The sequence below is a fragment of the Narcine bancroftii genome, chromosome 12 (genome assembly GCF_036971445.1).
Source record: "Narcine bancroftii isolate sNarBan1 chromosome 12, sNarBan1.hap1, whole genome shotgun sequence".
NCBI classification, from domain to species: domain Eukaryota; kingdom Metazoa; phylum Chordata; class Chondrichthyes; order Torpediniformes; family Narcinidae; genus Narcine; species Narcine bancroftii.
The window spans coordinates 18,361,176-18,376,939 of record NC_091480.1 but is presented as its reverse complement, the minus strand read 5'-3'; the positions used below and the strand labels follow the sequence as shown (position 1 = coordinate 18,376,939).

The following is a 15,764-nucleotide window of genomic DNA, read 5'->3' as shown; positions in this document are numbered from 1 at the left end:
AGTTTTGTTCTCATTTCTGCTACTTGAAAATTGCTCCAATCTGAATCCAAAATGTCATATTTTCTGAGTGCTGTGAAATTAAGGAAAGCCATTTGTTTCATTAAGTTTCTGCTTGCAAAAACAATCCATCCTATCAAGCATTACTCTCTCAATTAAATGACTAAAAATTGTTCAGAATTACTTTGTGGAGCCAGAAATCAATTTTGTATCTTCTCAAACTTGGCGGCACTGACCATTCTATCAAAACTGTCAAAGATAGGGCTGCTATACCCTAACGAACGTGTCATATTTCCTCCTTAAATTGTGCATGATTTTCTCCAGGGGAATACAACTCTGCATTTCCATATTCCATCATGTAATATTTCATTGGGAGTCGGACTTCGATGTGACCGGTGTATATTTCCTGGCTACTGCCAAGGTGCCCTTCACGAACTGAATTTGGTACTTAGTTTAAAATTCGCATCCATAATGTTTAAATTCTGTTATTTTATCTGAAAAAGACTGGAGGTGCTTCAATTATGACTGTCTGAAGGAGAAGTATATAGCTTTGGAGCTATTCCTGGCCAGTCTGCTCACCCTCAGCACATTCTCCAAAAGTGGCACCTTTTTGAATTGTGTGCTCAGCCTCCTGTGATGTGCTGGTGGGCTACCATTGTAAGCACATCACAGGAGTCTGAGCAGTGAGCACACAGTTCAAATAGGGACCATTTTAAAAGAATGCACTCAAGGTGAGTGGTTTCTCCCTCTAGCTATGCCACAGATTGTCTGTATATTAAAATAGTCAAGTTTAGTCCTTTGTGGCAAATCCCTTGCATACAATGACTGCTTGAAGTGTGTGATTCATAGATATCACCAGGTGCTGAGTATCTTCTCTGGTGATGCTCTTCCAGGCCTCTACTGCAGCCATCTTCAGCTCCTGCTTGTTTCAGGGCTTGTTCCCTTCAGCATATAGAAGGCATGCTCAATTGGATTTAGATCAGGTGAGGACTTGGCCATTCTTTGAAAAATTCCTTTCTTGCTTTAGCAGTATTTATGGGATCATTGTCTTCCTGTAAGGATGAAGTGTCGTCCAATGAATTTGGAGGCATTTGCTTGAACTTGAGGAGATGAGATGTTTCTATACTCCTCATAATTAATTTTCCCATTGTCATCAGCAATGAAGATAAGTGTGCCCGTATCTGTGACAGCCATATATGCCTGGGCCATAACACCTTTACCACCATGTTTCATAGATGAATTGGTACGGTTTGAATCTTGGACAGTTCCTTTACACCTCCACATTTTTCTCTTGTCAACACTCTGATACAGGTTAATCTTGGTCTCGTCTGTCAACGAGACCTTTTTCTTTTAAATACTTCTTGGCAAACTGTAATCTGACCATCTGTTTCTTTGGCTAGCTAGTGGTGGCATCTTTCAGTGTAGCCTCTGTATTTTGGTTCAAGAAGTCTTCTGCAGTCAATGATCATTGCCATGTGCAAGCCTGCCTCCTGAAGAGTGATTCTGATCCATGAGACAGGTGTTTAGGGACTTTTCTTCATTATGATGAGAATTCCTCTGTCATCAGCAGGGGAGGTCTTCCTTGCCCTACCAGTCCCTTCGCGATTACTGAAGTCACCAGTACGCTCTTTCTTCTCAACGATGTTCCAAACAGTTGATTTTGGTAATTCTAAGGTTTGGATGATCTCTTGCTGTTTTATTCTTGTTTTTCAGCCTCATAATGGCTTCTTTGACTCTCTGGAGCACAGGGACAAATAACGGATAAAAGTGTCTGTCCCAAAGATTATGAAGTGGTGGAGGTGGGAAATAATTGCTAAATAGGAGTCGAACAAGGTGTACACTAGTTGAGCATTAAAATGGCCAAAACACACAAAACAGCACTAAGAGCTGAAGGACAAGGGATCCTGAGAGAAAACTGTGGATGAAATCAGCTTGCAAAGAATGGAGAAGGAAAAATTCCACTGAAGGAGGGAGATGCCAGAAGTCCTTGGGGAAAGGTAGGTGAAGAGAAAGTGACAGGCTGCTAAAGAAATGATCTTGTTTGTTGAATCAAGAAGTTCACAAGACTTCTCTGCAGAATGGCAAGGCAAGGAGCTGGTTAATCTTGTAATAAATGGGAGGTATACCAAAAAAAAGCTGGTCTGGATCCAACAAGTAGCTTATATTGGCTTTCAAGTTTTCTGCAGAGCGCAGATTAATTCCTTTTAAGAGAGTACTGTCAATCATTCATATCAGTGGAACAATGTTTGAGCATAAATAAATGGAATGCTGATTTAAGAAGTGAAAGACTTTGTATTTTTCAAGCACATGCCCTTTATAATTGACAGTTGAGTTTCTATTTAGAACAAAAAATTATTTGGTTAGATTTAATGGTCAGGATTGAAGCGACAGTGGTTGCCGCTGACTGCAAATAAATCTGCTCTCAAAGATATATTGATTTCCCGTTTTCATTGATGGTTGCTGTCAGTTCAAGAAGCTTCTGGGTGAACTTTTTAAGAAAATGGAAACTATCAATCAGCAAAAGAGACAAGAACATTACAGAATTATCAGCAAATATTTTGTGCTCAGGAAAAGGCAAATTTTAGCAACAGGTACATGAGATTAAGGTAGAAGGTAAATATCCAATATATTTATTAATTATATACACTAAAATCCCCATTCTCCGGAATTCAAGCAACCGACCAAAATGTCGTGGAAAATAAACAGGTAAAAAAAATGTGTTTAAAATTGACCCCCCCCCCCCCCCCCCCCAGTGCCAATCGATCCATGAAACATGCAATCTCAAACAACCAGCAAACTCACTTATCTGGCAGCTACCAATCCCCATGGGTGCTGGATGCCAGCAGCTTTACTTCATAAAGAGGTTTTTCTGCATAAAGAGGCGCTCATAGCCCCCCAGGGGATCATGTGTGTGGTTGATGACAAAAATCATGTTTTAATTTGACATGTAATATTGTGTAATGGAGAGGTGGTCGCAATTATTGCCTCTCACGGTTTTGTCACCACATGTTATGGTGGTTTTTTGTTTTAGTTGCAGCTCTGTGTTTTGTGTTTGTAATGTAGTTTGAATAAAGTTTATATGTTTAAATTAAAAAAAAAGCTACTCAAAGTAAAGTCCACAGACTGCTGGGTGATGCATTCACAAAAACTGGGTGCAACTCTTTCAGAGTATCCAATTACGCTCTGGCATGTGAAATGCTTGGTTCACTCGAAGCAATAAGGCTGTCAGCAGAAAAAAATAACTAATAATGTGATCATCATTTAAAAGAAAAAGAATCAATTAAAAGATGGGTGGAACACCATCTCATGTTGTAATCCAAGGAAAACATTAGCAATGATGATGATCTCACACCATGCAGAATGAGCTTGTAATGAGTGAGGTCGATACAGAACCTACAGAGATGGTGCTAATTACCATTCATTTACCCCGGGCAAAGCTCTCGGCTATTTTGCCAAATGAACTCCTCAAAGATGGAAGCACAACCTCTTTTGCAACATCTGCAATAACTTCTATCTCTGCTAAAAAGAGGGGGCAGTGCTCCCGGGAAATGGGAAAGCAGGGACATATCAGAAACTATCAACATGGCTCTCCAATCTAATTGACTATTTTCAGTAGGAAAAAGGGAAATTGATGAAGGCAGGGTAGCAGACGTGGTTGACATAGCCTTGTTTTTATTTGGTATGAAGTGTCATGAGATAAAGTGGGAGTTAGAATTGTCATGACTTCATTGTTTGTGGGCCAAAAAAACTGAGGAAAATAAATAGGTTAAAAAAAACCAAAAGTTTAAAATTGACACTCCCTCGCGATCAGTTCACCAATCCACGAAATACACAATCCCAAGCAATGGCAAATCCACTTTTCCGCATCTTCCAATCCCCATGGATGCCGGATACCTGAGGTTGTACTGTAATTTGTTATTTTAAAAGTCCATTGCATTTAAATTTATCTTTCACCATCTGGGTGCTGGTAAGCTGACCACAATCAGTGAGGATTGGTCAGAACATCTCCACATTCTCCATCAGTACTGGAGCACCACAGGGCTGCATTCTCAGCCACCTGCTCTACTCACTTTACACCTACGACTGATCTTTTCCTGCGAATGAGGTCAGAATAGAGTTTTTGTTTTGGGCAGCAGATGTGAGCACTGTCAGAGTCTAATTTGAGTCTTGATGCTTGGGATGTTGGTCAATGAGAGGATTTTGATGTTGGTTCACTTATCCTGTCAGTGGATTTGGAAGATTTTGCGGAGGTGCTGCCGGTGAGATCTCTCAAGGAGTACCAAATGCCTGCTGTAAGTAGTTCATGACTCAGAGAAGGATTCATTGCTGCTCAGTAAATCATGAGCTTTGTGCCAGTTTGAGGTTTTGATCTTCAACCAGTCTTCTGCTGGCTGAAGATGTGTGGCATATTAAAGATCATGTTTGATTTCATCATGAATCTGAGCCTTTCTTGAGATGTGGTTCCCAATATAGTTCTGGTGGAGTCTACCATAGGGCTCACATTCCTCAAATCCAAACAGAGCAGGCTTTTGTCCTACAAAAAGGAGTTATCAGAACCCCTTGAAATCGTGATAACCAACCCTGAAGATTCAGAGATGTACTTTTAATCAATTATAATTAATTTCAAAGTATTCCTTTCTCCAACTTTCAATAATGGTTGAGTTTAAAACATGCACGAATTCTAACTTAGCTGGCTGTGAACTACCTTGGGAAGAACTTCTTGGTTTAATGACTATATATGGATAACAGGTGCAGGAAGAATGTGAGCCTAAATCACCATTTATTTTTTGCCTGATTAATAAATCTGAATTTCAGATCATTGCACCTGACAAACAGCATATAAATGAGTTTGAAGACCCATGCATTTCAATTTTCTGCTCTTGGATCATATGTATTTCAGAAACAATGCATCTGAAACATCGGTGACTATGGTTTCAGGGATAGTATTTATATGGCAGTTGTCTCTATTGATTAGAAAATTTTATTAAAATAAATATTTTAACCTTTGATTAAAAACAGAACACTTTACATCTTTCTGAATGGTGGTGTGTTTTATGCTTTGTTGTAGTGAGATGATTTAAGTGATAGTTTTACAGGCTCAGTAGCCAAAGACTTATTTAATAGCAGTTGAAGTTGTTTGGTTGGCCTTCCAATTGTTTCACCAGCAAAGATGAGGATGCTCTTTCCCAGCGATAACTTAATTGCATAATCAATGTTCACAGTATTAACCTGCCTTGTGGATACAGTACATTATACACTGTCGTCCAGAGTATTAATAGGTGATGGTGTTCCACAAAAAAATTAGCCAACCAAAAAATTATCCCTTTATTCCAACTCCTAATTTAAAAAATATCTTTCCACCTTTTATCAATAATAGTTTGAAATGATGATCATAATTAAGACTTCCTCAAATGACCTTTTGTTTTCTAGCTATAGCTTCTATCTTGGAACAAATTGCTAGAAAATGTGTTTGGACTGATAAATACATCAGTTCAGTGATGTATTATAATCACTGAATCTTGTGTGTTTTGAATTTATATTTACCACTGATTGCTATTGTAAGAAAGATCATTAATGGTAGTGGAAGAGAAATTTCCATGAAACTGTTCTTCGAGTTTTCTTGTAGTCTGTCATTGTAGAGATACTTCTCCTATATTATTAGCAAGAGTCTTGGTTTGCTACAGAAATTACTTAATTTGTTTCTGCAAGATTATAAATTTGAGAAGGTATTCGAGATTACTGTTTTTTTTTTAAATTTAGTAAGAGGTAAAATTATACTAGATTTAGTGATAAATAACAGATTACGATTACAAGTCCAGCTGCTAATTTTTGAGGCCTCTCTGATATGTATGTTTTGGGAGTGCCCTGAACCACAAGAATATTGGGAACAATTCTTTAAAACTCTCATAGATTCTTAAGATTAAATTTGAACCGTGTCCTTTTATTCCTTTGTTTGGTTATTCTCTAGAAGAGAGGATTTCCTTGAATTCAACTAAAAAAAATAGTAGCTTTTATTTCTTTGATGGCCAGACGAGCAATTTGGATAAGTTGGAAAGACAGCATAACATCCTGTAACCAGTGGAAATGTTTTTTTTTAAATTTGATATAATGTTAAAGAGGTCAAGGTTCAATCTTTGTCAAAATATGGGGTCCATTCATGGACTATGATCATAATTTGATGACTTAGGCAGGGGTGCTGTGGGGTTTTTCGATCTGATGTCGATACTCAATTACAATTTATTTGCGGATGACTGTGTTTAGTGGGAGGGGTTAGATTAATATGGTTTTTTTTCTATGAATAGATTGGTCTATTTAATAATCGCAATGTATATCTCAGTATTAGAAAACAATGTGAAATTCTTGAAAGGATTTTTCACTTTTCGAGAATTATATAATTTATATATGGCTTATTCTGTATTGCATTATATAAAGCTATATAATTAATATCTGAACAATATATACATGTAATATTTCTGTCTATCAAATTAATAAAAATATTTTAAAGAAAACTCTAGCTGCAAGGAAATATCTGGCATATACAATTATAATGAATTGAACATTAGGTTTGAGAAGAAATAAAAATAACTAACTAATATTTAAGTTAGTTTATTATCGTACAAGTACAACCGATGACATTGACCACCTCCAGTGGGCTGATATCGCCTCAAACCGTGCATCTTGGCGCCTCACAGTACGGCGGGCAGCAACCTCCTTTGAAGAAGACCGCAGAGCCCACCTCACTGTCAAAAGACAAAGGAGGAAAAACCCAACACCCAACCCCAACCAACCAATTTTCCCTTGCAACCGCTGCAACCGTGTCTGCCTGTCCCGCATCGGACTTGTCAGCCACAAACAAGCCTGCAGCTGACGTGGACTTTACCCCTCCATAAATCTTCGTCCGTGAAGCCAAGCCAAAGAAGACAACCGATGAAACAACATTTTCCAGTCCTCAGTGCAAAAGCATGCAAACACACATCCAAACATAACACACATACAGACAAACTATACATTTGCAGAACACACACACACACACACACACACACACACACACACACACACACACACACACACACACACACACACACACACACACACACACACACACACACATATATATATATATAAATAAATGTTACAATAAGTAATAGTCTCGGAGCATTTGTACGAGCAATTCATTCAGTTGTTCAGCAGTCTCACCACCCATGGGAAGAAGCTGTTTCTCAGCATGGTGTTTCTGGCTTTGATACTCCTGTATCTCTTTCCCAACAGGAATAGCTAGAAGATGCTGTGTGTGCGTGGCCGGGGTCCTCAATGATTTTGTGAACCCTCTTCAAACAACGATCCTGGTAGATCTCGTTGATGGGGTGGAGGGAGACCCCAGTGATCCTCTCTGTCACTCTACTGGTCCTTTGGACTGATCTCTGATTTTATGCTCTATAGCAATTGTGATTCAGTCAGCAAGGATGCTCTTGATAGAGCTCCTGTAGAAAGTTGACAGGATGGTGGCCGTAACCTTGCCTGCCTCAGTCTTCTCAGGAAGTGCAGTCGTTGTGGCACCTTCCTGACAAGTGAAATCTTGTGTGTCCAGGATAGATCACTTTAACTTGACTCTGAGGAATTTGGTAGTCTCTATTCTCTCCACTACTGAGCTTTTAATGTGCAATAGAATAATGGAGGGTAGTTCTGTAATCCAGCATTTAAATGGAAGAGATATGTCGACACACAATTAATTGCTATCAGTGATATGTTTTAAAATAGGTTTTAGATTCAATATAGCATCTGTGATTGTGGCTATGCATGTTCTCACAGGCCACAGAGCAAAGCAAAAAAGAATCATAGGTAAAAACACATCCCTCACTAATGAGCTCAATGTATTGTATGATCACTTTGAACATGAGTTCAGTGTGTCAACATCACCTGCTCACCGAAGATCACCACAGCAGATGTTCAGACTGGATGGAGTCTCTGGCTGTGATTGGAGAACTTGTAATAATTCATGGACATCTTTAACCTCTGTGTGTTAACAGCTGAAGTTCCAGCCTGCTTTAAAAAATGTCCACTGTTATCCCAGTACCAAAGAGAAGCAAGACAGCCTGCCCAGTAGCTCTGACGTCAATCATGATGAAGCTGGGCGTGGCTCACTTCAACTCCAGCTTCTCAGACAGCCTCGATTCATGGCTGTTGCAATATGTCTAGAGCAGATACCACCTTCTTGGCCTTCTACTCTTTCCTGGAACACCTGGACAGGAAAGACACTGTGATGGAATTGTGTTATTATTAATCTTAAGGAAAATTATGGGTGGAAGGACACAAACACACACATTTACACAGAGAAAAGCCATTTTCGGGGAGACAGCATCTGGAAAACAGAGCAATAAAAATTAGAATTGAATGATTCATTCAATTGCTGGAACAATAGTGTTTTCTATGGAGAAGCATCTGTGTACACAAAGAGGACTTTTGATTCAGTGGCCAGTAGACAGAGAGGAGCCATTTGCTCTTGAATTATACTTCTGAAGTGGTTTGAAGAAACTTAAAAGACAGTAGTGATGTCATGTGATAGATATTTCAGAAAGACATCTTTAGTATTGCTCCAAAAAATGAGGTTGTTAATGCAGTAGCCTCCAGGGAGAGCGGAACTGCTTATATTGTATTCTCTTTACCATGGGATATACACAAATCAATGGCAAGGAAGAGTCACTTTGAAGAGGACACTTCCACCATGTCAATTTTTACATGGCCACTTCACGTAACCCTTGCCGGGGTTTATGAGATCATTGTAGAAGAAAATACAAGTTCTGAAACCTCCATGCATGAGAGGGAAATCATTTGTATGGAGACACAAATCTTTGAAAACAACTCTGCAAGAATTTTGTGAGTTTAAAAACTTTTGAACAGCAGTAAAGACTTTGAGTTACAACATAAAATCATTCTGAGACTGAACTTTAAAATAATCTCTTTGGAATTAAGCTTAAACTGTAATGGTTTGGGTTTTGCTACTCTCACACACCTATACATATGGTCATAGTGGGGTTAAGTAAGAAGTGTTGTTATTAAGAGTTGTGAATAAAAATTATTGGTTTGAAGATACCATTGTCTTGATGAATTTCTATTGCAGCTGGTCGAGTACGTAACAGACTCCCATTGATCATACGTCTGCCTTCCACACTACAATCTCAAACATACTCGTCCTCAAAATCTGTGACCCTTGGTGCCAGCACTCTCTGGATCCTTGACATCCAGATCTATTGACTGCTAAATTATGTGGAAGCAATGTTAAAAAGGGATGTTTGGTCTGAAACCATGAGTAAATCCGCAGCAGATGATCTCCAGTGTAAGGAATTATGAGATCCTTTCGTAATTAGATTCAGGAAAGTCGAATCACAATATTTTCTTCATTGAGATTGAGATGAAAAGATTATAAACTGTGGTGGTGCAAATTAATTTTTGTACATTCAGTGCCCTCCATAATGTTTGGAGCAAAGACACTTTTTTCCTTTATTTGCCCCTGTGTTCCACAGTTTTAAATTTGTAATCAAATAATTTGCATGTAATTAAAATGCACATGTTTGACCATGTAGAAATTACAACACTTTTTTTTTACATAGCCCTCTCATTTCAGGGGGCCAAAATGTTTGGGACATTTGGCTTCACAGGTGTTTGTGAGCACTCAGGCATATTTATTTGCTTCATTGCTGCAGGTATAAGAGAGCTAGGAGTGCATCACCTTTAGAGGCTGTAGTTGCCATTTTTCAGCATCAGGACCAGATTTGTGCCAATGAAAGTCAAAGAACCCATTATGAGGCCTAACAGTAAGAGACATCATCCCAACCTTAGGATGACCAACATCAACAGTTTGGAACAACATGAAAGTGCATGCTAACGATCCCAGTAATTGCCAAGGGACTGGTATTCCAAGGAAAACTTCCATTGTTGATGACTTAGAATTCTCATTTTAATTCAGAAAAAAAACCCAAACATATGTCTGACAGACAAGAAACACTCTCCAGGGGGCAGGAGTGGATGTGTCAATGACCTCAGTCCGCAGACGACTTCACGAATAGAAATACAGAGGTAAACCACTAGTTAGTCACAGAAGGAATGCTCAGATTACAATTTGCCAATAAGCCTACTGAATTCTGGAAAGATGTCTTGTGGATAGATGAGACCAACGTTAACCTGTATCAGAGTGATGGCAAGAGCAAAGTGCAGCGGTGTAAAGGAGCTGCCCAAGATCCAAAGCATACTCCTTTGCCACAGTTTGCATCTTGCAGTTTAGCCTGGGTATTTCTGTTCATAAAATCTTCTGCACTCAGCAGTCATTGAATGTCCACATCTGCCCCCTAAGAGTGTTTCCGATCTGTCAGACATGAACATGACATGTTCATTATGATGAGAATTTTTCTGTAGTCAGCAGTGTTCTTCCTTGGAATACCAGTCCCTTTGCAGTCAAATCCTCAAATGCAGTCACTGAGCTACACCCCCTACCAGTCCCTTTGCGATTACTGAGCTCACCAGTACACTTCTTCTAAATAATGTTCCAAACTGTTGCTTTTGATCATCACAAGGTTTAATTCTTGTTTTATCAGCCTCATAACGGCTTCTTTGACTTTCATTGGCACAACTTTGGTTTTCATGTTAAAAATTGGCAACTACAGACTCCAAAGACGATCAAAAGCTTAGAAGCAAGCCTAGCTCTCTTATACCTGCACCAATGAAGCAGTTAAACATACCTGAGTACTCACAGGCACCTGTGAAGCCATATGTCCCAAGCATTATGGTGCCCTGAAAAGAGGGGTCTGTGTATATATTAAAAAAAATGTGTACAGGTACTCCCCAATATATGACCTACTCGACTTGCATCTGAATTTTTATAAAAAAGAATTTTTTTTAAATGTTGTTTGTTCTATTTGACAAACTATAACAGGGATACAGGGCACGTAAGAGCTAAAATATTATGTATTTGTTGGTCGGCGTCCCAGGGTCCATAGGTTGGGTGTGACCATCTTGATTCCTGTGCACATGTACAAGTCATGTACGTTGCCGCATGCGTGGTGGGTTCACATATTGGAGATTGGTTGGCGCATGCGCAAATTCAATATCGTCAGGGCAATTAACTCTTACGCATGCACCAAACGTACACCAATACAAGAATCCACTGTGCACGTGCCAACCAAAGACTCACGCGTGTGCCCAGAAATCAAGATGGCTGCACCCAGCCTACAGGCCCCGGGACCTCGACACGCCGACTAACAAGGTAAGCATGGACCAGAATGTGGAAAGATTCACCAAGGTTGATCGACAAATTCAGGAAGCTTTAAGTTGCTATCGTCAAAAAATACATAACTGACGTTTCAGGTATATCTGGATAAAGGGCTCAGGTTACGTCAGTTATGTATTTTTACCGTTGCTACATAATGGACACTGACCCGCGGAGCTTCTCCAGCATTGTGTTTTTAGTTAATATCAAATCTAAACATTTCTTTGAACTTTGTACTCACAGCAGTTTGAAGTGACATGTATTGATTTCCACCGTCTTCTGTATCTAGATCTATTTCTCAGTTTGTTTCTCCAGCGTTGTGTTTTTACTTCAACCACAGTGTCTATAGATTTTCGTGTTTTACTTCAGATGTGATATTGGCTGATTCTTAAAAGGCAAAAGGATACAAATGAAAGGGCAGAAATTACATTGAAATATGTCTCAACAATGCTCTCGTAGACTGGCTGAACAGACTCAAGGCAGTTTTTGAAACGTTCATATAATTAATCAGTTATTCCCACAACTTTCCAATCAATCACTTAATCCATGCAATGGTGAAGATTCTTTTGTTCCTTTGACTTGCAGCACCTTACCTCCCTGGATGGCACTCCTGAGATGAAACCTATTTCACAAGTGCTAGTACTCTTATGTTTAATTAATTTAAATTTAAATTTACCAGCAATTGCTGTAATCAGTTTAAACTCATATTTATCACATCGTTGCCATTTGATAAGCTCTCCAACTACCAAAAGCAAATGTGACCTCAGTGGTTTACATGGAGCCATATTTTTGTAACCTGGATCATGGTTAATTTTCAAATTCCATCCTGTTGTGCAGCTGGGGAGACTTGAAGATTTCTTAGTTGTACATTTATTGATCCAAAATGCACATAACTGAGACATCTCAGCGAATTGAATGCAACGTTGGCAGCTGACATTGTTTTGATATAATGTTGAATCTTGCACAGCATTCGTTTTTAAATCTATTGTGATCAGGCAAGTTCCATCAGTCACTTGACTGAGATCAATCACTTTGTTTGACAGGTGTTCATTGAGCCATTTGAGGAACTATTTGTCACATTTCACATCATTCATTTGTTTTAAAATTTTTAGCTTTAACTTCCAAATTCTACATATATTCAGTAGCATTATACACATGAATGTTCAGTGATGGCAAAGGGACTCGAAGAAGTTTTTATCCTGCTGCACCATATAATGTGCCTTTAATCATCATCGGTTTTTGAGCCATAAAAGGTATGAAGAACATGAGAATTAGGAATATAAGTTGGCCTTCTGTCTGCTCTGTCATTGATCCAATATTGATTCTTCTGTGTTGAGTCCATTTTCCCTTAATTGTCCATAAATCTTATGTCAGAATGTTGTTCGTTAACTTTAGTTCGGCACTCAATGCTGTGATTTCCTCCAAGCTGATCATCAAACTTCGCCAGTATCAGCTCATCCCTCTGCAATTGGACCTTGGACTTTTTGACTAAAAGACTCCAATCTGTTAAGTTAGACAACCTCTCCTCCTCCATTCTCATCCTGAGCACCAGTGTGCCTCAGGGCTGTTTGCGGAGCCCTCTTCTGTACTCTCTTTTCACCTATGACTGCGTTCCTGTACATGGTTCTAACTCCATAATCAAGTTTGCTGATGACACCGTGGTGGTTGGCCTGATCAGAGGGGATGATGAGATGATCTACAGGGACGAGGTCTGGCAACTGGCCGCATGGTGTACTGACAATAACAGGCCCTTAACACCTAGAAGACCAAGGAGATCATTGTGGACTTCTGGTAGGCTGGGACCCACACTCATGCCCCTATCTACATCAATGGAGCTGTAATAGAATGTGTAACAAGCTTCAAATTCCTTGGTGTCCACATTTCCAATGATCTCATCTGGCCCCTGGACTCTCCATCCTGATCAAAAAGGCACAACAGCACCTTTATTTCCTGCAAGGCATCAAGAAAGCTCCCTTCTGTCCCAGGATACTGATGGCACTGCACCATTGAGAGCATACTCACGTAGGGGATATCAGTGTGGTATGATAACTGTCCCGTATTGGTCCGTAAAGCCCTCCAGTGGGTGGTGAAAACTGCCCAGTGGTTAGAATCAAAATTTATTGTTATGAACAAGTCACAAAATTTGGTGTTTTGTGGCAGCGTCACAGTGAAAACATTCATATTATCAACCATCTTACAACAATAATATAAAAAATTGTGCGTGTAAGACGTGTCTTTGGTTCATTGATTATTCAGGAATCTGACGGCAGCGAGGATGAAGCTGTCCTTGTGCAGTTGAGTACTTGTCTTTAGATCCCTGTACCTTTTCCTTGATGGTAGCAGAGTGAAGAGGGCAAGGCCTGGGTGGTGGGGTCTTTGAGGATAGAGGCTGCTTTGTTGAAGACACCGCCTCATTTAGATGTCCTCAATGGAGTGAAGTCTGTGTGATAGTACAGATTCTATCACCAATGTGTATATGTATAGATGGTAGTGTAGGATGACTGTGATTGGCTGAGAGTGTAGCCACACCTACTGGCAGGTCTTAAAGGATTGCTCCTTGCCAGACCAGGTCATTCTGGACTGGTTGACCTACTTGTGATATGCTCCAGTATTTTAGTTAATAAAAGCCTTGGTTTGGATCAACAAGACTTTGATTCTTTCGACGCGCATTACAGTCTGGTGCCTGTGATGTTGCTGGCAGAGTTAACAACCCTCTGGAGTTTTTATCATTTTCATAACAGACAGTGATGCAACCAGCCAGAATGGTCTCCATGGTACACCTGTAGAAGTTTTCGAGACTCTTCAGTGACATATCGAATCCCCTCAACACGAAGTATAGCCGCTGGCAAGTCTTCTTTGTGATTGCATCTACATGGAGGCTCCAGAACAGATCTTCGGAAATGTTGACATCCAGGAATTTGAAGTTCTTGAACCTCTCCACTACTGAGCTTTCATTAAGGACTGGGTCATGTTCACCTGTCTTCCTCCTGAAGTCCACAATCATCTGCTTGGTTTCTCTCATGTTAACCGCAAGATTGTTGGTGTGACACCATTCAAAGAGCTGATCTATCTCCCTCCTGTTCGCTTCCTCATTGTCATTTGTGATTCTGCTAACAACTGTGGTGTCATCTGTGAACTTTGTCGATAGCATTGGAATTGTGCCTGTCCACACACTCATGAGTGTATAATGAGTGGAGCAATAATGGGTTAAGCACATCCTTGGGGTGCACCTGTGTTGATATTCAGTGAGGAGGAGACTTTGTTTCCAATTCGTTCTGACTATGGTCTTCCGATGATTATCAGCACCCAGTTGCCCACCATTTGAGAACATCTATCAGAAATACTGCCTGAGCAGGGTGAAAAGCATTATCCTAACCATGGACTTTTTGCTCTCCTTCCATCTGGTAGGCGCTCCCGAACCAGCAGGATCAAGAAGCGGTTCTTTTCTGAGGCAGTGACCCTGCTGAATCTTAATCACAGCGCTGAGCAGTATTGCACCCATATTGTACTGTCAATACTTTTATACTTGTTTGTTTGCTGAAGTGCTTGCTTTTATTCGCAGTTATTGTAAGTAGCACTGTTCTTTTGTACTTCTGGTTAGATGCTAATTGCATTTCATTGACACAATGCTAATAAAGTTGAATCTAATCTAATATATTCCCCTGGCATTCATAACATCTCTAATAAACTCTGTTTTGAGTTTTATACAATCACCTCTTATTTTCTTCTCAAGAATACTTATTGTTTTTCTGTATGCAGTATGTTTTATGTCTGGTTGTTTCTGTGTGTTTTGCACTGAGGACCGGAGAACATTTTTTTTGGGTTGGACTTGACAATAAAGTTGACTTAAAGAATCAAACCTGCCATTCCCAGAGGCTGTGCTGCACTCCCTTTAAGGCAAAAGCATCTTTTTCTCTTGGGAAGGTGGCCAGAACCATACTTAATACTCTCGGCGCATTCTCAGGATTGTAGTAACTTGCTTCTGAATACAAATCCTCTTGTAATAAAGGCCAACATTTAATTTGCCTTCCTAATTGCTTCTACACCTGCATTTTAGCTTTCAGAGTTTTGTTCACAAGGGCACTTAGGTCCTTTGAACATGAACTTTTCTGAATCTGTCGTTTTAAAATAAAATTCTGCTTTTTCTGTTTGTGCCCTGAAGTGAATGACCTCCTATTTTTCCACATTATGTTCCTTCATCCATGTTCTCAACTACTCATCTTGTACAGTTCACATTTCATCAAAGTGTGCTTTGTTGGAATGATTATATTTCACTGTGATAGGTACAGATCTATCACCAATGTATATAGTTACAGTATCTAGAGTGTAATGACTGTGCTTACAGCGATTGGCTGAGAGCTAAGCCACGCCTACTGTCTGGGCCTTAAAGGATTGTGTCCCTAGCCAGGTCGGATCATTCCGGACTGGTTGGCCACCTGTGAAGAGCTCCTGTCTTTTGCTAATAAAACCCTTGGTTTGGATCAACAAGTCTTTGGTTCTTTCGACG

The 15,764-nt window shown here is 39.7% G+C and overlaps 1 protein-coding gene across 2 annotated transcripts in view; it reads left to right on the top strand.

The window, feature by feature from the left end:
* The window catches only part of snx29 (sorting nexin 29), a 354,925-nt gene that overhangs the window by 224,540 nt on the left and 114,621 nt on the right, over positions 1 to 15,764 (top strand). The gene's annotated exons all lie outside the window — the stretch shown is intronic.